General features: G+C 44.9%; 1 long non-coding RNA gene across 1 annotated transcript; it reads right to left on the bottom strand.

Annotated features, from left to right (window-relative positions):
- Positions 1–4,372: 4,372 nt before the first annotated feature.
- On the bottom strand, positions 4,373–6,705 carry LOC146205539 (uncharacterized). Its single transcript, XR_014703203.1, has 3 exons — positions 6,414–6,705; positions 5,413–5,497; positions 4,373–4,460 (listed from the first exon to the last, which is right to left on the bottom strand). It is a non-coding gene; the product is annotated as an uncharacterized LOC146205539 (long non-coding RNA).
- Positions 6,706–22,288: the final 15,583 nt, after the last annotated feature.

Genomic DNA, 22,288 nt, shown 5'->3' with positions numbered 1-22,288 from the left:
GGGGGCCCGAGCTTTGCGAGGTACGAGAATCTGATGACCCCATGAGAGCAGGCCGTTCTGCATGCTCCCTCGTGACAGACATCTGGGGTCGGCACGGGCAAACGGCTGAGTGCATCGGCATTTTGCTTCCCGGTCCTATATTGAATGCTTTAGCGATACTGGCTTAGGAATATAGCGCCCATATTTGAATACGTGTCGACGCCATTGTACGCACCGCACCGGTCGATCTTCTCGTAGAAGTCCCACTAGCGGTTGATACTCCGTTACCAGCACAAACTCGCGGCCCATATCAGATAGTCTCTAAACTTCGTAGTCCGAAAACTAGTGCCAGAGCCTCTCTCTCGAGCTATGAATAGTTCTGCTTGGCGGGCGTTAGCAGGCGTGAACGGAAAGCATTGGGCTTGTCTAGATTCCTCATGCGATGAGAGATTACGGCTCCTACACCCGATGGTGACGCATCACATTCCAACCGCACTGGTTTGTTGGGGTCGAAAAATGTCAGCACTGGTGAGCTCAGAAGAATAGACTTAGCGTGGTAGTAAACGCTTTCCTGTGGGGTTTCCCACTGCCATTTCTGCTCTTTCAAGCAGCCGACACAACGGAGACACTGTAGACGTGTTTGTGAGGAACCGATGGTAGTAGGACAGCAGGCCCAGAAATGAGCGTAATTCGCTCACATTTGTAGGCCGTGGTGAATCGCGCATCGCCGCTAGGTTCTTCTCTAGCGGATGCAAGCCATCCTTGTCGATGCGATGGCCTAAGTAGACGGTTGAGTTTTTGTGGAAATGGCATTTGTCTGCCTTCAGCTTAACACCATTTTCTTGTAGCCTGCGCAGAACGTCCCCGGTGTCGAGTCGCCACCTTCTTGCATTCCGGCTACCAAAACATCGTCTAAGTACACTTACACGCAGGATTGCGGGAGCCGAAGCAACTCCAAAAGCAGCCGGTTGTAGCAAAACAACCCTTTTTGAGTGTTAATTACGGCCAGTTTCTTCGCTTCCTCATTCAACGGAAGTTGATTGTAGGCTTCTTTGAGATCCTGTGTGGTGAACAAGGATCCCCCACGAAGTGACGCAAAAATGTCCTCGATGTTCGGCAGTGGGTACTGCTCGGTTATGCAGGCTGCATTTACGGTAGTCTTGAAATCTCCAAAGATGCGGATGGATCAGTCTTTCTTTGAAACTGACACAATTGGTGCTACCCATCCGGTATGTGTATTTGGTTATAGCATCCATTCTTTTACTAAGCGGTCCAATTCTGCTTCCACTTTATCACGAAGGGCGTAAGGTACCGTGCGCGCTTTGTGGAATTTTGGTTGCGCACCTTCCCTTAGGTGGAATTTCACAGGTGGCCCCTGAATGCAACCTAGGCCTTGTTGAAAAAGGTCCGAAAAGGTGCCCAGGAGGCTGTCCGAGATTCCTGTAGGGGATTCTACCATAGCATATAAGCTAGATGACAGAAGAGACAACGCTTGGATTATGTCCCTCACGCAAAGGCTAGGGCCCGAGCAGCCTATAACAATCAGGGTAGCAGGCACGTACAGCCTTCTCTGCGAAGTGCGCTTGTAGATGCAGCTCCCCCAAGGATGGGCAGCTTTCCCAGGTAGCAGCTGAGTTGTTTACACTTTAACAAACGCAGCCAGCTCAGGCGATGCTTTAGATATGCCTCTCTCGTGATGATTGAAAACGGCAATCCCCTATCAATTCCCCAACGAATCATTTTCCGCAATGCCGACGACAGACAAGGATTTTCTTCTAGTGTGAAGACGGTTGAAATATCGCTTATCTCAGTTTCAGACAGCGCGCTGTCCTGTTACAATGCAAGCGTTTCCGTAATGCCGACTGCGTCCGGGCCGAACGCGTAGTTATGAGCTGCACTTTACTGCGAAATCGTCAGTCTTGCGACGACGAAAGCATTGCTCTCTCTTGTGCGGACACTCATTTGCGTCGTGGTTGCAGTTTCCGCAGCGAGCGCACTCAAATTGAGCTCGCATCTTATCTTTGCCCCGGCTCTTATTTTGCCGCGATTGGCCACCGAGACTGCAAACAGCTGTCACATTATGAGACGCTGCTATGGCGGTCACTTCTTTTGCGGCGGTTTCTGCAGCCGTGGCAATAGTTACGGCTTTGGCTAGTGTAAGAGTGGCCTTTGCGAGCAGAGTCTGTTGGACAGCGTGATCTGAGATCACACAAACAACATGGTCGCGTAGCATATGGTCACGGCTGGTGTCAAAATTACTCGTCAGCAAGCTTGAACGACATAATATCGGACGGATTCGCTGGCTGCCTGGATTCTAGAAAAAAAAGAAACTTGAGACTTGTGGCAATTTCGTTGCACTTTGGCGCGTAATGGTCGTTAAGAAACGCAACTGCTTCCTGGGACTCGTTTACTTTTCGCGGAACGCAGCATCCGGCCAGAACGCCAATTGTTTTCGTTGATAGTGCAGAGACCAAGAGTGCTATTTGTTTATCTTCTGCCTTAGCATGGTTCGCTTCAAACAATGCTTACAAGCGAGTAAAAAAATCTCCCTCTTGGTTTTCGTCGAAACCTGAGAAGCCGATGTTCGCCGCCATGCCCATAACCGTAGACACGCCGTCGCCACAGGAACGCCCAATTCCGCAGGGCCTTACCCCTCGTCGCCACAGTTGTAGCGGCAGACAGAGCGACAGAGCCGGTTCGGTGGCGAACACAGAACGGGGTTTATTTTCGAAGACACAAAACTATTAGCATCCTCGATCACCACGCACTGGGTGCGCCCCATAATCAGCGCGGTGTCCTGTGCACCGCGGCGGTGGCACTCTGAGAAGGCTCAACATCGAGGACAAAATGCACCCGCGGGTGCTAGTGTTCCTGTATATGCTCCCGCAGGGAGCAGAGTTGCGCGAAGGTCCGCCATTATGTTCCAAGCTCTACGGGAAAGCCGCTCCTTGCGTCTACAGGGGGGCTCTGCGGGAAAGCCACTCCTTGGGCGTACAGGGCAGTGATCACGGCGGGGCAGACGATGTAAAGCAGTTCGCTTTTTTTTTTATTGCCATGTACATCGCGCTCTATTTACAGGCATCCTTTTTCCTTGCGCTGTATAAAGGCGCAGGCATCGATGCCAAGCGCATCGTGCATTTTTCTGGAAAACATAACATCGAAAACACATGTGATTCGCATAACATGCTGGCACAGCATGATCTGTCAGAGATGGCGAAACGGTTGCAGTAGCTCGTAGCTGTGACATTAATGATGTAAAAATACAAGTAATGACAATACTACGCAAGTTTTGCGTGGAAACTTTTTGCAACCCCCGGCAGAAAGAACATTACAATGCACGATTCTGTAGGGATCGTCTGTAATATTAGACGAAGCTTACAGCGAAACCCCGCTGCACGCAATGCAAAACCAGGCAGTCTAAAGCAATGCAATTGACAGACAGGCGAATTGAACCAATAGCACAGGTCGCAGACTTGCTCGCGCTCCATTATCTTGCAATATATTACCCATAGCACCATATATGACTTGCATTCGTCCACTGAAACTTTCCCATGCTGCGATCGTCCAAACTGCCCTTATCCAGTCGCGTGCTTTTTGTAAGCATCATTCCATTTGTAATATATGAATTTGTTTTTTTTTCTAACGGCTGCATTCACTGTAACGCAAAATGCTACGATTGTAGCATTCCAATTTGTATTTTATTATTCATCTTAATTTCTGCCCCCCCCCCCCCCCTAAATACCACCGTTATCAGAGGGTCCTTCAGGGCTTTTTGATAAGTAGAACAGTTACCCAAAGTAGGCAAATCTAGTTAGCATGCAGACATAGACTGACAACCTACTTCTGTGCAGGAGATAGGGATTAGAAAAACACTTTACAAACAGCTGGTATTTAGAACTTTATTGTATACAGCCGACTAGTGCTCCTGTAACAGGTACATTACATAGCACCATTACTGCAGAATAAGTAGAGAGGCTAAAGAGATTGTACTTGACAATCACTGTACACTTCACTGTAATGCTGAACACTCAGAGGGACATGCAGGTCCTGTGCAGAAACACTGGTAGTCATTAAAGGCCATAACACCATAAATGGGTAGACACTAGTTTTCCATAGACTTTTTTTATTTGGGATAATGCATGGTGTAAAAAGATAAAGGTTATTTCTGAAAGGTAAGCATGAGTCACCACATTGGAGTTTGTGTGTGCCTGATTAATATTATAGAGCATCTATTTTCAGTTTCAGACTAAGTTGCCAAATGGTGGTTGCAGCGTCAGGGGGAAGTAGACACAATGTCAGCCATAAAAATATCATTTTAGTACAATACTGGAGTAAATCATAGGCGCTGCACTGTTATAAAAGAAAAGGAGAAACCAGAAATGACATTCAACTTGGTTAAGTGTCTTCAGCTGAGAGCTGTTTGAGGAGGTCCAGGTTGAGCGGTCGCTCCAGCTCTAGCACCCGGTCTTCTTTCGAGGTTCCTGCACACAGATAAAAATGTGTTGCCTGAAGACACACTTCATGCTTAACCACAGTGCGAGAAGTGCAATAGTTTAAGTGACAGAAGGAGAATCTGTGGCACAATAAGGGTCAGCTACCCAACCTAACGTCGGTGGGGCCGGCTCATCAGCCATGCTGTTTTCCAGTGCCTGCAAAGGCATGTCTGCGTGAAAAAGAGTACATTGTTGACATTGCAATGAATGAAGAGTTAGTTCCAAGCTTACAGAATTAGTATTATACAAAGAAAATCCTAATGTTCAGTATTCATATCGTGCACTGGACACTAAAAGATCTCATATGCTGATACTGAATGCACGTTCTGGGCAGTCACAGGCGCAGCACACTGATACGGCTGTTCAAGTGAAAAAGGCAGAATGAAAAATGTGCACCTCACAATTTTCATGCACGACAAAGCGACAGCGTGATCGAGCTGAATGTATTAACCTAACGTCAGTAGGGATGGATCATCAGCCATGCTGTTTTCCAGTGCCTGCAAAGGCATGTCTGCATGAAAAAGAGTACATTGTTGACATTGCAATGAATGAAGAGTTAGTTCCAAGCCTACAGAATTAGTATTATACAAAGAAAATCCTAATGTTCAGTATTCATATCGTGCACTGGACACTAAAAGATCTCATATGCTGATACTGAATGCATGTTCTGGGCAGTCACAGGCGCAGCACACTGATACGGCTGTTCAAGTGAAAAAGGCAGAATGAAAAATGTGCACCTCACAATTTTCATGCACGACACAGCTATTGCGTGATCGAGCTGAATGTATTCACCTAACGTCGGTGGGGACGGCTCATCAGCCATGCTGTTTTCCAGTGCCTGCAAAGGCATGCTTGCATGAGCAAGAGTACACTGTTGGTATTTCAATGAACGGAGATTTAAGAGCAATGCAAGTTTGGAAATTCCAAGTGGTTCACTCACCAGAAAAGATGGTAGGCACATCTGGCTTGAGTAGTTTCCTTCCTTTGAAGTAGGACCACTCAAACTGGTCTGCTGTGAAATGATCCTGCATAGGATTATGTGCAGAAGAAAACATGTACGAACATTGTTGACTGGATTTGTATTTAAAAAAGGTCCATGTGCAACAGGTGATGCACAGTGCAATCATTGTTCGTTTGTGGGGTTAAGTCCCAAAGGCATTCAGGTTATGAGAGACGCGACAGTGCAATCATGAATTCATGACAATATTTTATGACCCCCGCAATGGAAGTGTGCAAAAAATAGCACTAATCATGCATTACCACATTCCGCGCAATTTTCCAGCGTTCCAGCTGGTGAAGTTACGATCAGAATTTTAACCGCAGCTTCGCGGCGACATTAACTGTAGTACACATTGGCGAATGAACAGCAACACCGACACGCAACTGAACCGCAAGTAAGAAAATCGAGACATTAAAATTACGGAAAAGGATGCAGTTTATACCTGTTAAAACCACAGTCAGCCAGAGAAAAAGCCAGCACAACAGATAGTTTTCGTGCAAGTTATGAATCGCGTTGTTTAGTTATACTTTAAGACATACATTAGCTTCGCATTAAATTCTGCACTTCACTGTCGTTCGTGACCCTCTTCACTAAACGGCGATGCTAGAGTGAAATCAGACTTACATTAGTGGAAAGTTCGGGGGAAATATATGGAAGGCCAGTAAAATATTGCACGGGAAGTAATAGTGTGGTTCACGAAACGATGAGGTGACAGTCAGTAAAAGCAGGAGATGTAGCATTATATACCGCCAAGATATTATACTGCAAGAGCTGGTGTCTTACAGTGAGAAAAAGAGCAGTTCTCAAGTGCATCGCGAGGAATTCGAGCGATGAAGTCAGCAGATGCTCAAGCAAATTAACGTGTCTAGGGATCGCCCAAACGTTAATAAACAAAGCCATAAGCCCAAAGAATGCATTAAGATGAAATAAAAACAACTTACCTTGCATATTCGAGCTCCTTTCGGGGCTGTTTCACGCGGCCCATACTTAAAAGCCACTGTAGTCGACGACGTAGGACTAACCTTCCGCAGGGCACTGAATAAAACACTTTGCCGCTTTCGGTGCTGTTTGTGCAGTTCGGCGCACTGCACCCCGTCATATTTGAAGAGAACGTTCTGCACTGCACAGCCATGCCATTAGAGCGCACAAAAAAGGTGGGAACACACTGTAGAAACCGATGCGACGACAGCCGACGGCACTGCAAGCGGCGAGAAAAATGTTTCGCCTGTAAAGTTGGCTCCTCCTGTGGCGCTTCTCAAGTTGACACCTCCTCCGAATGGAACGTTTGACGTCATCGCCAAGAGCGGCGCAGGGATGTCAGTCGCGCAACTCTGCTCCCTAGGGAGCATATACAGGAACACTAGCGGGTGCATGCATGCAGCGACACCTTTTTTCTGGAGTGCGAATTTTATTGTCTGCTGCAATCTCACCAAACTCCGTGCCCCACCCACACCGTTGTAGAAAGCAACAATACAGCAACGGCACGAGGCATCATTCGGCAATGCCTGCAAGAGAACTGATGAAATGATGTCATGGAAGCGGCTACACGGTCGATTATGACATAGTGTACTTTCTGCTATGCCAAACATTACGGTGACGGCTTGATCGCTACTTTTGTTTGCCGCATACCATAAGTGAGATAAATCCAGTCATTACGCACACAATCGTGATTACTCAAAAACAGGAAATGAAAGGACGTGTTTTTCAGTCGTCTTCTGTCGGTAAGAGCCCCGCTCAGCTAAAATCATGACTTCTCATAGCCGTGCCGATCATTTTGTAGCAGACGTTCCTGATCGCTCAGAAATGCTTTCGGAACTGCATATAAATCACACAATTCACATCTCAAAGGCACATGTCGTACGTTACAAGCTTGACGTGTCAAAGGCTCTGCACAATGCTATGTTAAGCAGGGAATCGTAAACAGCCGCTCTCTATCGTTGAGGCGCCAGATGATCGGCCCGATGAAAACACTGGTCGACTTTCGGGCATTCACCGTGTTTACGCTGTGTGAGGTCGATTGTCATACCGTCTTTGTAACCAGTTGATCTTGACAGCAGTTTATCATTGTGGCAACCATCAGTACTATTTTTCCCCATCGCGTCAGTCTGCGTGCAGACGCGAGCACATCGAGCAGGGCAAAGCGGCTTCTCTGCAGCGCGCGTCCCACGGTTCATGCCGAGATTGCACCCCTGCGAACCACCGATTTTCTGGGTGCGTGACGGGACAACGAAAAACTGCCCTGGAAAGGGGCGCTTCCGGTGATCGAGGACAGCGGGTGCGCACTGGTGCGGTTGATCTAGGAGAGATAGTGCGCACCAGGGCGTCCCGGTGCGGACTGGTGCGGGCGATCGAGGATGCTATATATGTAGGCAGCTTGCCCGATGACGTCTCACAAATGAACCAATCACCTTGGACACGTGTCCATACGCCACGTCATGTCAGTTACTCCTTTCTGTCAATCCCATGTTTCCGTCATATTTGTTTTGTTTCCCTTTTGCCTTCAGACTTTTCTTTTTTCTCCTGAGAGCGGTTTCTAATAATTCCTTTGTGTGTACAGCTCAATCATTTATGTTTCAGCTTTAGTATTTGAACTATCAGTTTCAGTAAAGGGCTGGCACCTCCTGGGCGCCAGGATATCGCTGCACGTCCCCTTCTTTGAGAGGCGACTGCTGTGCCCCTTTGTTAAAGTTGGTATCGCTAAAGAGCTGATTTCTGTAAGCTTTCACTCAGGTCACTTTTATAGCTCGGCACATGTCACACCAATGCATGTCACAAAAATATTACTGCATATAGTTTCTGGCTGGTGACACTACTTCTGAGCGCCGAAGGAACAAACATCAAATCAACGTCCATGAAGACGCCGGTATATGACGTAAACCAGAGTATAAGCAGAAATTTGGGCACATGCAGGATCGAAAGAAATCTGCAACCTTTGACATCGCGGCAGTTTTGAGGGGAAATTCTGCCCGAAAAACGAGGATCCCTAATTACGGGTTCCTTTACTTATCGTTGTGTATAAGAACGTTCGCGCTTGTTAACGGCTGGTAGACTCTGCTACTATGGCAAACACATCTAGTCGAAATGGTCGGTTTGGTTATTGCAGAGCAATGGGTACGCTTTTCGCACTGACCAAGCTGAAAGTAGTCTCGGGGTTGCTTCTTCCCGCTGTGCGCTTCTCTTCTTTTTTTCCCTCTCTCACTTTTACAAATCTTTCAATACTTTTTCTCACCTCCGTTGGGCGTCCATGTGCGCCCTTTTTAGTAGCCGGATCTGCCCTCCCCCTCCCTGTTATACCTTCTATGCTCCAGCTAGCACTGTACATCTGACAAGACGGAATATCTGCTCACAGCGAAACGTTTCTACCTCGGTACAATATACTCTACTCGAAGCGGAAGTTAATTTACTGAGGTACAAAGATCCCTGTTAGTAAACACAATATTTCCCTCGTGTCAGATGTGCAGTGTTATTCGTGGAGGCTAACGAAAAGGGTTTGACTTAAGTTGAGGACAACACAGAGAGCTATGGAATGGAAAATAGTAGGTGTAACGTTGAGAGATAGGAAGCGTGCAGAGTGGGATCTAGAAATATCGTGAGTTCATGACATTCTAGTCGAAATCAAGAAGACATGGGCATGTACAGGGCTCGTAGCGCGAAGAAAAGGTTAAGCAATAGTCATTAAAGGTAACAAATTGGATTCCAAGAGGCAGACACCATAGCAGGGGGCGGCAGAAAGTTAGGTGGGCGGTTGATGTTAGCATTCTGTCCTGTGTCTCTCTCACGTCCTTGTCTTTTTTACGCTTCAGGTTCTGTCAAAATGAGAAAACTCCACCAACTAGCCCAAGAAATAGCCTTGCTGAGGTTAAGAAGTTTGCAGAGGTCAAGATGACGCACACGACAGGGTTTATTGCAGAAGTATGGGGAGAAGTCTTCGCCCTGCAGTGTGTTTAGTCGGGATGATGATGATGATGATGATGACGACGACAATACCTTCTTGTGAATGGTGCTTCATGTTCCTTTCAGTTTAGTCCACGCTTCTTATTTTTTGTTTTCTCACCATGAACGCCAATTGACTGTCTTGCATTGAGCATTCTTTTGGCGGCCTGCACATTGAATTCAATTCTATTCATTTTTATTATCAACATACAAAATGTTGACGGACTCCCAGACAAGATGTTTAAACAACAGCTTGGTCAGGGAGCCGGCGACAGACAACAGAACCAGCTTCCTTTGAACACATGTACTACAATTAAAAGTGAACCAAAATAGCAATAGTAAGTATGGATAATAAAAAAAAAATCATATTACCATGCACACAACAATATAACAATATGCACATAAAAATCTAAATTTTAGGCTCATTACAAGAAGTACCATTTCACCATAAGACAGGAAACGCAGGTCACTGCAAAAACATCGAGCGCAACAGTTTACGTGTGATTGTAATATACGTAACATTGGAAAAAATAGAGACATGCATGCTCATTTCGCCTCCTTGCCCTCTTTCTTCAAGACCGTCAAATGAAACCAACTTTGGTAAAACTTGTCTTTCTGTAGGGTTCTTTCCTTCTCACCTCGCTCGCCGCTGCCCATTTTATATTTCCACTCTTGGAAGGCAGGTAAATATTACATGCGCACAATGCACGCATGACAGTAGGCTGAACGACACCACGACTGCAGTGGCACCTTGTAATGGTTGTTAGTTTTCAAGTAAACTTTGGAAGGGGGATCCATGCGCTTCCTTGTAATCAATAATTATTTTAACATTCAATACTTGAGGACCTAATGGGATTAAGACGTTATCTACTTACCTATTCGTGTCAATAAACATTCAGCTGTCTGAATATGGTAGTAAACTTACAGCTTCATGTAGCTTCCAGAGCAGCGTAAATCACTGTCGATGAATAAAAGATTTGAACACTCGTGTGTTCAAATCTGCTTTGTCTTACAGACAATGTCCTCCCATGAGCCCTTCACGAATTCCGCAAGCCTGTGATATGGCTGCCACCGTTTGTTGCAGCATGATAACCAGCATGAGCAGAGAAAAAAGTACCTTAGCTGCCACCTATTAACGTCTTCCTCCTGTTTTTCCCAAATCCAGTTGCACCGCCGTCGGTGACTGGGAGAGTGGCGTACACCTGCCACGCTGCCGCTGTTGCCCTCTACACCGACATAGTGAACAGGAAGGAGCTGTCTACAACCCTCTAATTTAGGCCGTACCGATTTCACCGCAACCTCCGTAGACACCCCTGAATAGGATTAGACGTATTTCTATTCAATAATTCAAGGAACCAAATAATCAATGGAGCAGTTATATAAAAAACTGTGAATTATCATAAATTTACAGCGAAACTGCAAGGCCAAGTGGAACTCGCGCTATAAAGCTGTCAGATTTCTGTCCGGCCCAAGGCAATATCTGATGCCGTATGTACCTTTCTCACGTGTTACCTGAGCAGTCTTACAACGATGACAGGGGTTCACTGAAATATGACCTCATTACGAACTACAGCAGCTCTTATAGGCTGGCGTGCATGTTTCTCGGCAATCTACAGCAAAAGCTTCCTTCGCCGAAAGTTACCCTCCCGCTACTTTTTCGTGCTTTAATTTTATCTCTGCTCGCACGGCTCTCGCAAGGACAGCTCCAGAGCGGCGAATAGGACACTCGCTATCTTATTCTGATATGGGCTCCCGGTTTACACCTCGCATCCTTGCTGCTAATTTTACAATCTTTCGCAATCTAGAAAACAACACGCTGTGCTGACCACAAACATCTTTCTTGGTTGTGCCGCATAAATAGGCTGCCACGGCGTCCGATCAACTGTTCACTCTCAAGCCATCATGGCGGCCGCACTGGCAGTCGTGTGTGCCTTCTTTGTGGCTTCACGCGTGCCGCAGGTGTCTGCCGATGAGTAAGTACGATTCCGCCATCTGTTGTTCGACTTTAATTGCGCAGAAAGTGCACAGTTGAGTTTATGTATTACTAACATAGCTTTAACAAAACTGTTATTTCAGTGCATTCTGAGCTACGGCTTTGTCTTTACACGTTGGCGACTCGCAGTAGAGGCGTATCTGAGAAGAACCGTATAAAAGAGAAAATGGTCAACCTGCATTTATGCCAGCTGGTTATTTTTTTTTCTTTGCCAACTCAGTGAGGACCCCACATCGGGCGCTCACTGGTTATGGAGCTAGACTAATGAGCGGGGGGAACTGGGTTCAAAACCTTCCGCAGGGGCGAAACGCAAGGCGCCCGAGTACTACGGCATCCATCATAAGCAGAATCGTTTGCGAGAACCTTGTTAAGTTGTGGTTATGGTTTATGGGACGTTATACTCCATAAACAATAAGTACAACTCAAAAACGATTTTAATCGCCTGAGCGTAGTCCCACAATTTTCGCAAGTAAATATTAGCATTCTGTTGTAATGTTCTGCTTACCTCGACTAGCACTACTCCGGCGCCCACAGAAACTTTGCATGCATACGTTCTCCGCGTGTAGCCCCCATTTTTCGCCTTTGTGGTTATGATTACCGACTCTGTCGTCTTTTTGCTCGTTTTCTCATAATACAAAAAAAAAAAGAAGTATTACGTGTATAAACTTTCTGAGTGCGCTGACAGATCTGAAAGTAACCATGCATTCAGCGGTTGTCTATGATTCTCCGAGTGAAGGTTTCGATGCGCAAGTTCCGCTGGAAACTGAAAACCGCGCAGTGCAGTTCTTGGTTTCCAGGTGACATTAATGCAGTGACATGTGCTTTAATTATAAATTTATTTTGCTGTATCCTTCTGCAATTCAACGAAAATTCTGTATTGGACTCTATCTTAATAAAAACGTTTCTAATATAATAAGGATGATATCGTAAACAACCCAGTCGCGTAAAAGTGATGGCATCAGGGTTACCAGCGAAATTAGCTCTAGAAGTTCGTGCAAAAACATCGCCTTTATTTAAGCAATGTGAACACACACACACACACACGAAAACGATATGGTGAGCGTGCATTCAGAACATAACCTGGCACTCAATTCTGTAGGTTAATTATTTTGCCCGTTCATGTGACTCGCATTTATTCATTCTTACAGACGACATAATAAATCTTCAGGTAGTGCAAATATTCGTGGTCGAGAAAAATTGTGCTATATAACTGCCTTAGTCCAAAGTCGATAAAAAAGAATACTAGATGCAATTCAATTCAGTTGTTTATTCCTATAGAATATATGGAGGAGGCAAAGGAGATAAGCTGCTCGGAAGAAGCATGAGGAGCCCTCGACCCCCCTTACAAGCAGTAGCACAGGATTACAACTGATCCACCTACAAATACGTCTGAGCCTGTCGCCGAATTTAATGTCGATTTGCATGCCGGCATAAAAAAAAATATACGCAAGTCGTTTCTTTTTGTTATAGAAATTTTGCTGCTTCTTTTGGTAACCAAACAGAACATATTTATAACGACTGAGAACGCATAAGAAGCTTTTTGTATTTAAAAGTTGAAGAGCCGCTAATATACAATCAGGATGCACGATAATACCTTCAGTCATTGCCCATCCCCGAGTCGTCGCCTGCCTGCCCACCGCTTTAGCCAGAATATCAATTATGTGAGAACCACCGAGTTTCCGCCCACCTGTAGAAACGTAAACCGCGGGCCTGCCGATTTTCGAGAAATACTCTGCCGAACGCCGCGACAGCAAAAAAAGAAAAGAAAAAAAACAAAAAAAAGAAAGAGGGGTCAGAAAGAACTGGTATGTTTGCACAACCAGAAGAAAAAACGATTGAGATAATGAAGATAAATATTTTGTTGGGGAGCGCAGGGCACTCTGTATGCGCCGGATACGTAACAAGAAGTTGTCAACTCTTTGTAGCGTGATGTGCGACGCCCAAGGCGACGCCGATACAGTTGTTGTCGCAATTCCATTGCTGGACAAGCCCTGCAAATGGAACAGACCTAGTTGCAGCGTGTGCAACAAGTAGTGCTCGCTTTCTAGGGGGTCTGTTTAAGCAAGACAAAATCTCATGAATTAAGTTGAGTGTATCTTTTCCTATGCCATGCTAGGCAAGAACCGAAGAAAAATGTATATTTTCAAGCTTAATGTTTTTTCTTCAGTCACCGACACATCGCTTACCCTAAGTTTTAGATGAGTTTCAGGCGGCGGGTGGGTGAGCGATAACTCGGGATATTACAGTATGTCTGTCTATGGTGAGCTCGTTTGTGAAGCTCACTTATATGCTCAGGAGCCGGGATTGACCCAGCTCCTGACCATGTAGCTGCGCCGCGTGTCAGCGATATAGGCCCTAACTTATCGACTTCAGCAGACGACTCTGACCAGGGTCAATCAATAAATGTTCTCTCTCTTCCTTTTGAAGCGTTGAAGCGGAGAATCTTGATAATGCACTCGAGAAAGCTGCGACCGATTGATATTTTAGCGTTCACTCAGAACTAATTACACGATCCCGTAACAGAATTCTGCAAGCAACGGGGCTAAGTATACCTCCTAATTAAGGCGAAATCCTTCATAGGCTCATGGGTTTGCGCAGAAAGTGTCCATCTGCAGAGGGTGTCATACCATCCCTGTCGAAGAATGATGTAATTTATGACTAAAAAACTGGTTGCATTAGTTAGAGGGTAAAAAAAGTATTTTAGTGAAACATTGCGTTCATGTGGAGTAATTAGCTAAGATTAGCCAAAAACGCGAATCCGATGTCGAAACAGCCATGAATGCCGATATAGTATGCAGACGTCAAAACAGCCACGGACGTCGAAATTGTGCAAAGAAAAACATGCAAAAACCTTACAAAGCTTTCATATTAGGCCTTGTATTGCGTTACATCGAAAACAATAAAAGTCAAGAGTAAAAGAGGAAATAAAAGTGGTAAAAGAGGAAAGAAAGTAAATAAAGATTAAAAAAAACAGAAAAAAAACAACCAAAAGCAAAAAAGCAGGAAGAGAAAAAAGGAAAAGAAAGAAAAAGGAGCAAATAAAAAGAAGAAAACGAGTGAAACGAGTGAAAAAAACGGCAAATGAATGCCGGGTCGCAGAAAGGCTCTCGCCTTATCACACTTAAGAGAGATCCAAGTGCCTCCAACAAGTATTTTGCACCATTGTATGCACATTGTCGTGACGCTGGGGCTAAGTCGACCCGGCCTTCACTTGGTAGCGTGCAGAGACTCCGGGTTCATGAAGGATTGAATCTTCGAAGTTGGTAAAATATATACACGCAGGTTTAATGGCACTTTGAGAAAACTTATTTACAAGATTATTTACAAGAAAAAGAAGGGTACATCAGCAAAATGGCAAGCGTTAAGAGTTCATAGCGAGAAGCGACTGGATGAGCCGTTTACCCAGGGCTCAGAGCGTCTTTTCGTGCTCTGCAATGTCCTTAAAACCCCCTATGTCCAGCCCCCCTCTGAAGATGCTGACCAACCAGTTCCAGGGCACGCCCCTCAGATATCGGCATCCAATCGAACACATCACTGCACTGATGGTCTGAGGCACTGACTGGTCCGGCATTGATTCGTTGGGCGTGATCACTAGTTGGCGGGAAAAGCTTGGGAACGGCGAGGAGAGGAGGTACATTTCTATTCTTCAGCAAAGAAACGATAGGCTGGTTCCGGCAAGTGGATTTCCTTCTCAGAAACCCAAGCACGTGCGCGCCACATACTGCTCCCAGCATTGTCCCTTTTCGACAATTGCAAATCTTTCCTGCATTCCCGGGAAATCATTTAATGGCCGTATGCGTCATGCTCCTTTCTTGTCCTGCACGTCAGCGGACGTGTCACTCTGTCGTCTCCTTTAGACAGTAGGCATTCCTCACTGGACGATAGGGCTTCTCGACGGGAAGGGTGAACAATTGAACCAAAGCACTTCCGGCTATTTCCCGCAGGGGGACATTTCTTTGTGTTTTTCTAGACGTTCTCTTGACAGGGTCAATTTGGCATTTGCAGGGTGTCCACAAAGCAAAACAGGCTTACACAAAAGGATTCCTGGAAACAGGCTCATTTAGCGCCCTTGTACCAACAGCACATATCCACAGCACTTATCCATGCCCACAGGCGAACAATAGAGCGCGCAAGTGCGGATGATGCACGGTCGTAACAACATATAATCTTAGCTTTAGTCGCTTGCAAGCTAGCCGCATAATTCCAGGTGTGAAATGGACATCAGGACTGACTACCATTCCGCGGTAGAACTGTGAGACTGATATCTCGCATGTTTATGGCATTCATGATATTCCTAGCTTCAAAGCAGAAGAACAAAATGAGATTTGCTAGTGCATATTCGTTATCAGGAGGCGCTTCGTTTAGTGAAACGCATGATAAATGGATTCGTATCCGCGTCTACAGGCGATACAAGAGCGGTATATCGAACGTGCTGTTCACTTAGGTGCTTCCACTTCGACTCTTGGGCACCAGTACATGTGCAGAAACGAGCCAAGGCCAAGCTTCTGATTTAAGGTGCCCAAATTTGATGCCCCTGCTTCAGCTTCACGGATACAGTCACCAGGCTCGCTCGATGTTCGGCCTGTGGCAGCTCTGCCTTCGCCTCGTGCATATCATGTTCCACTTAGCAGAAGAGACATCTGGGCGAGTTGGTATGGTGACATGATGAAAAAACAGCGCTAGAAACGTGCACACAGGTGTAGCCCCGTCCTCTTTGTTCTTCACCTCCGTCCACGTCTGTAGCGCTCTTTTTTCCAATTAGCACTGCGCCACTGCGATAGCCTCGTATTGTTGTACTGCCCTGCTTTGCTGTTGCTATCTGTCCACATTTTATGGGCTTGTGATCTACCTGTATCTATGTGTATAAATATCCTCGCAGTGTACAACAAAGTAAGGTTGAATTTCAGATTATTCGCTTGTGCTCTATTAAATTACTTTATCACCCGTGTTTATATCATTCGGTTACCGGAGCTATAATCAGAGACTGTCGTTATTTTCTGCTATGTCGCCGAAACGACGCAAAAGAAAGACGGAAGGGCATCGGCGATATGAAATTCGGCCATGGCGGCCGAGTTTCGATGGAGGTGACCTGTAAAAGGCGCCCGTGTGTCATGCGATGTCAGTGTGCGCTAACCAAACCCCTCTGCGGGGAAACTTAACCATCCTCTTTTCGTCGCTTATTCCCTTGAGCTGCTGCTCCACACTGAGGAAGACAGCTACAGTGAGTTCAATTTTCTAATAAACAGTAATGATTATTAAGCGATCAAGCGCAATACAACTTTGACACTTCATGAGGCTTACAAGGACGCAAAAACAGAAGCACTTAAAACATAGCTCACCCGTTGTGTCTAGCAGAGGCACTGTTTTAGCGAGCGAATTGAACGCAATAAGCACGAAGAGCAAACCCCAATTGGTGCGTTTCTTAAATTGTATTGGTTCCAAATTATATTAATGATTCCTGTGTGGCAGGGGTACAAAAGTGCATTACAGCTACTTTTACTAACTTAATGCATTCATTCAGGATTGTAAAAAACGAATGTTAGTATAAGTGCATTTTTTTCTTCGAAAAGCCACTGATTCAATCGCGCACCCTCCAGGCGGGACCACAGTCAAGCATTCAATTCAATTCAAATCAGTTTATTTCCGTCAAAGTGGCAAGGGCTCGAACAAAGGTGAAAAACGGTTCACTTGACGAGGTTCAAGCCCCTGTGTGCAAGGCATACAGCGGTCGTAAATGTTTACATAAGCAGTGCATAATCTGCAGGACAACCTTTTATAGAAAAAATAAATGTGCAAGGACATTGCATGAACTGAAGCAAACATAATAAAATAAGAAAATTACATTTGCATGTTAAAAAATTGCTTAATCAGTGTAATGAACACAATACATATATAAAGGATGAAAAAAAAGGAAAAAGAAATCATCATCATTATACAATTCTTAACGAAGGTACCATCTCTCTTATGATGCAAAATAAGTCTTCAACGTTGACATACTGACATTCTCTACATTTATATTGTGAGTGCGGAGATAATTAAGATAATTGCATGCTTCACATCTTCCAATTGTTCCGTCCACATCAGATCATATTTCTGTTTGCAAAACCTTTTTACGGTGATGGCTTCCGATACGAATTTTCTCAAGAAAAAAAGATTGTTCTCAGTAAAGGCACAGTGACCCTATCACATCTAGGTGAACGCCTAAAACTAAACATGAGGGAATTAGGCAAAATGGGCAGACGGATAGAACGAAGTGAAGATTCTTATATATACTACACACGTTCCAGGGCACGACTGAGCGGATGCAGCAAGCTTGTGCTGGTGACTATGATGCAGCACCTCTCAGCTCATCATGTGGCGCTATGCACTGTGAAGCCCTGTACAACAAATGCAGAGAGTGTGCATTCTCTTTCACTTCTCTGCTTCGAAACACCATACCTGTTGTGAATATCTATTTTCGAATGATTGTATGCCTGCAGGTCACGTGAAGTCCACCTTTTCAGACAACGTCCCACCTATCCGTTCGTGGACGCCTTACACACACACACACACACACACACACACACACACACACACACACACACACACACATATATATGCTGGTGAACACCCTCAAGGTTCGTATACAGACAACATAAATACCCAAGCAAGTAGCAGGGGGGACAGCGGCCGATGTAGCTCAGTTGGAAGAGCACCGGACGCGATATTCGGAGGTCGTGGGTTCGGTTCCCACCATCGGCACGTTGTTTTTTCTTCTACTTTGCGTTTAATTATCTTTCCCCTAAACAGATTCGTTACTAATTTCTGTGATTATCTAAGCAAACATTAAAAAAAAAAGACATAAAAAGGACCATCCCCAACGCTTTCCTTGGCCTCGCCGACTGTTGGATTCTTTCCTTCATGTATATATATATATATATATATATATATATATATATATATATATATATATAAAGTAAAGAAGCCAATAGTCGGCGAGGCCAAGAAAAGCAGTCGGGATTGTACTTTGTCTTTTTTTTTAATTTTTACATCGGTAATCACATTTAATATTTAATGAAATCTGTTTAGGCAAATATATAGACATGGTTTGCTTTGGGCCACAGTTAAACTCAAACAGGATGTCACACAACTTTCCCGATTATCTATTTTATTCCAACAGTTTCGGACGGTGAACTGTTGGAATAAAACAGATAATCGGGAAAGTTGTGTGACATCCTGTTTATATATATATATATATATATATATATATATATATATATATATATATATATATATATATAACGTATAGTTGATGCATAATCCGTGACCTATACGTGAGCAGGGCGAGCCGCCAAAATACGTAGGGCCTCCGAATTCTTGCGGTATGTCAACGGCAGCATTTTCCAAACGGGGCGAGTAAACTGTAGATTTGCATTGCGCGTAGATGGCGAGTCGAAGCCACGACCAACGTGAACTACCCTCCCGTATTTCTGAAGTGCACAGAAAGGTGCAAAATGAACTAAGTATAGGTGCTAAAGAAATGACGAAGAAGCGATTATTTTCCTGGAGCCAGCCTAGAACTGCCGATCGCCCGGCCTGCACTTCGATCGTAGTATGTTTATAGTCATAACACTTAGTCACTGCGGAATTATATGAGCCGCTACTTCGCAAGCCAACCTTAACGCTACGTTACGCATCACGCAGGAATTTTTTGTGGCAAAATTTAATGTGTTTCAAGAATAACGTGCACGAAGAGAGCAGAACCTGCATTTATAGCAGAAGGAACAGCAGCCGTTCGGTCCCCCGGCTTGCCCTGAGCAATCTGCCGTAGGGTTTACCTCCTACTGCACCGCACGGCATGATTCAAAATATCAGCAGGTTACTCTCAGCAAGCTGAACAGTCTACAGTTAAGCGGTAAACTCTTATCGTCCCTACTGTCTTCGCGATTTCACTGCAAAAGGAGCGCATGCATATCAGATATCTCGACGTCTGGAAGTGGAGGTGAAGTCTGGGGTATCAATCAAGGGAAGTATTGAAGCAGCAAGCCGCTGTGGATGACGTTTTGAGTATGATGAACCAATTTGTGGTAATGAAAGTCCATTAGACACCGTTATCTGCCAAAAGGCACGACGACCACAATTTTTTTGCTGCTGTATTTAGGCAAATTCATGCAATAAAGAAAACAAATGCTTTTGGGGGCAGTGCTTACCTCAGTTGGCTATGAAACGGATGGCGGAGAGTTCAAACCTCCACAAAGGATACCTTTTTTTTTTTTTTAATATCTACTGCCCCTTGTTTGCGCGGACTGCTTTTATTTTTAGAATACAGCTTTTCTGGCCCAACAAACACTGCCGTGAAGTAACCTGGCCAGTATTCAGTCTCGGCCGATACGAGTGGTGAGGAGCGTATTTTGGTATGGTCGAATGTATGAAACAGAATTAAAATAACGCATCTTTCACTATGCTACTTAACAGGATTAAGCCAAGTGAAACAAAGAAAGGAGTAACTCTAGTAGTGAGAATTTCGTCAGGCAGAAAAAAATATTAAGAGGAACAGTATACTGACAAACGAATGAGAGTGAGAACGAGATGGGCTGAGTAGGTGGAGGTTTGACACGTGTTCTCGCTACTGTGACATAGGAGTCACAGTATCGACAGGGCGCCGACGCCGACTATCGGCCGACTGTTTCCGTCGGCGCAGTGTGACAGAGACGCAGACATCAAGAAGACATGGTGTTGGAAGACAGAATCGGCGTCATGTTGTGCTAGTGTGACAGGCCTTTAAAAGGAAACTAGTCGTCACTAAATAATATCCATGCTGCAATTTATTTATCGCTTGTTTTAAGTGCACATATCATTTAGCAAAGCAAAATCGCCTCTGTTAAACGGTTACAAAACATTTATTGCAGAGTGAATGGCTGCTACATTCATGTTAGTTACTTGCGCTACACAGACCGATTACAATGCTGTGTGCTATGTTGCACAGTCCTCCATCACGGTATGAACCTGTGTATGCATCTTACAACGACACGCACTTCTTAATACACAACACCCTAAAAGCTAAAAAAGTAAAGTCAACATGTTGTGCGGCTGTGCATAAATGCAAGTATTCAACCTGATTTATTACAGCAAAATATTTAGCTTTTGCCGATGAGCTTCGGAACGAATGTATACATTTTTTCCCCGGGTATTAAAAGCATTGTTCAGGCAGCAAAAAAAAAAAAAAAAATCATTCATTGTAGCATTCAAAGCCAAGCGAATTCTTCGTCACTGAAGGTTATTAAATCTGAGCAAGACGATCAGTTTTTAACAGAGTGGCCGCCGCGGCGAGCTCGCATGGGGTACGTCTGGCGTTCAGAATGAAACGCAAGGGACCATGTGAACAACTCTCTTCAGTACTCATTCTGTTTGCCCCGTCGTGTCTTCAAGCGCACCTTAATCTGTAGGACGAAGCCGCTAATTCGCAAAAGCAACGGGAGAGGCAGGACCTGCTGCCAGTCGCAGAGCTCCTAGAAACCAGAGATATGCTCGTGCCGAGGTTCTTACGCCAGGACCCCTTCGCCCTGCTGCTTGCAGAAATGCGTTCTGAGAATGACCACCTTTCTCCAGAGGGTAGAGCTACTTATTTTTCTTCCCGGCGCACCTCTGCGCGAAATTCTGCCAGTTTTTTTCTGACAAGAGAACGGCGGGCCACCATCACAATAACCAGAATAAAACCTGCATGCCGCGGGCAAATAGATCTGGCGCCAAAAAATCTACTTTCGTACTTGCCTCAACTGCCAAACTTTACAGGGCCAACTGTAGAGCCACGCTGATTGCTGCAACAAGTAAAGGTGGCAGTAACGTAACTGGATTTAATGTTCGCTGTAAATTACGCAATCGAGTCTTCTGAGAACAGACTGGTCACGAACGCTCGGCAAATTATATCGCATTCGTCGCAGCGAAATAGGAAGCCGTTCTCCGACTGGTCACCTGCGCCTATAGGAAGGAAAGCGCCTCGTTAAGAGCACCACCCCGAATCAGTCACGGGAGCAGAGAGGGTTCTCCATTTCTCAAAAGGGCTGCCGCTGAAGCAGAAAAGTTCGGGAAAGTTCACGGTACGTGCTTTAAATTGGCTCGCAACTCATGCCATAAAGAGTGGCCGAGAAACCGCCGCAGCTTGGCAGCATAGGTCCGGACGGCAGGTTTGAGTCGCTGAATAAGCGAAACTCTCTAGCTAAGAATTAGGGCTCGAGAAACATGTGAAGCTTTCCTTTGAAGTTGTGCGATTGCGTTCAGGCAGAAGTCAGTGGATAATAATTCACTAAAGCTTACCCCAAAATGCAGAGGATGCAGCACGAACCACTTCATATGTGTCAAGCAAACAAAAAAGTGGAATGAGCAAAATGATTTCAAGACGTTTCGGCCAGTAGGCTACATGAAACTGTGTATTGCAGTATTTTCCCGCTAATCACCAGAATTAATAGGACGCTTCAATAGTGCGCCCTAATAACATATCGACACAATCATTTAATGATTTCGAAGCGGCGCATAATTTTGCATCCTTTATGGCGCGAAATTGTTCATGTTCGACAATTAAGGATAAAATATACAACATGAACTTAGTGTACGATCTTCAGAATGGATTTTTTGAGCGGTAAAAGAAACGATACAAATGCTAATTTACAGAAACTTTCATAAGTAGAATGAGTTATAGACTGACCATCAAGCTAAGAGAGAGAGGGAAGGAAAACTCTTTAATCAAAAACAGAAAATTTAGCCGGAGTTTAGGATTCACTGCCATGATACTCGGCGTAGTAGTAGTATGTGGTTATTTTATCATTATATATCCAAAAGGAAGGGAATGGTGCTTGCCAGCCCCGGTATCTGCTACTTGATACCTGAAGCACCTGAACTGGGGCGGCTGAGATA

This window comes from Amblyomma maculatum, chromosome 1 (assembly GCF_055883805.1).
Source record: "Amblyomma maculatum isolate TAMU_Amacu chromosome 1, ASM5588380v1, whole genome shotgun sequence".
Lineage (NCBI taxonomy): Eukaryota > Metazoa > Arthropoda > Arachnida > Ixodida > Ixodidae > Amblyomma > Amblyomma maculatum.
This window is presented reverse-complemented; position numbering and strand designations above follow the sequence as displayed.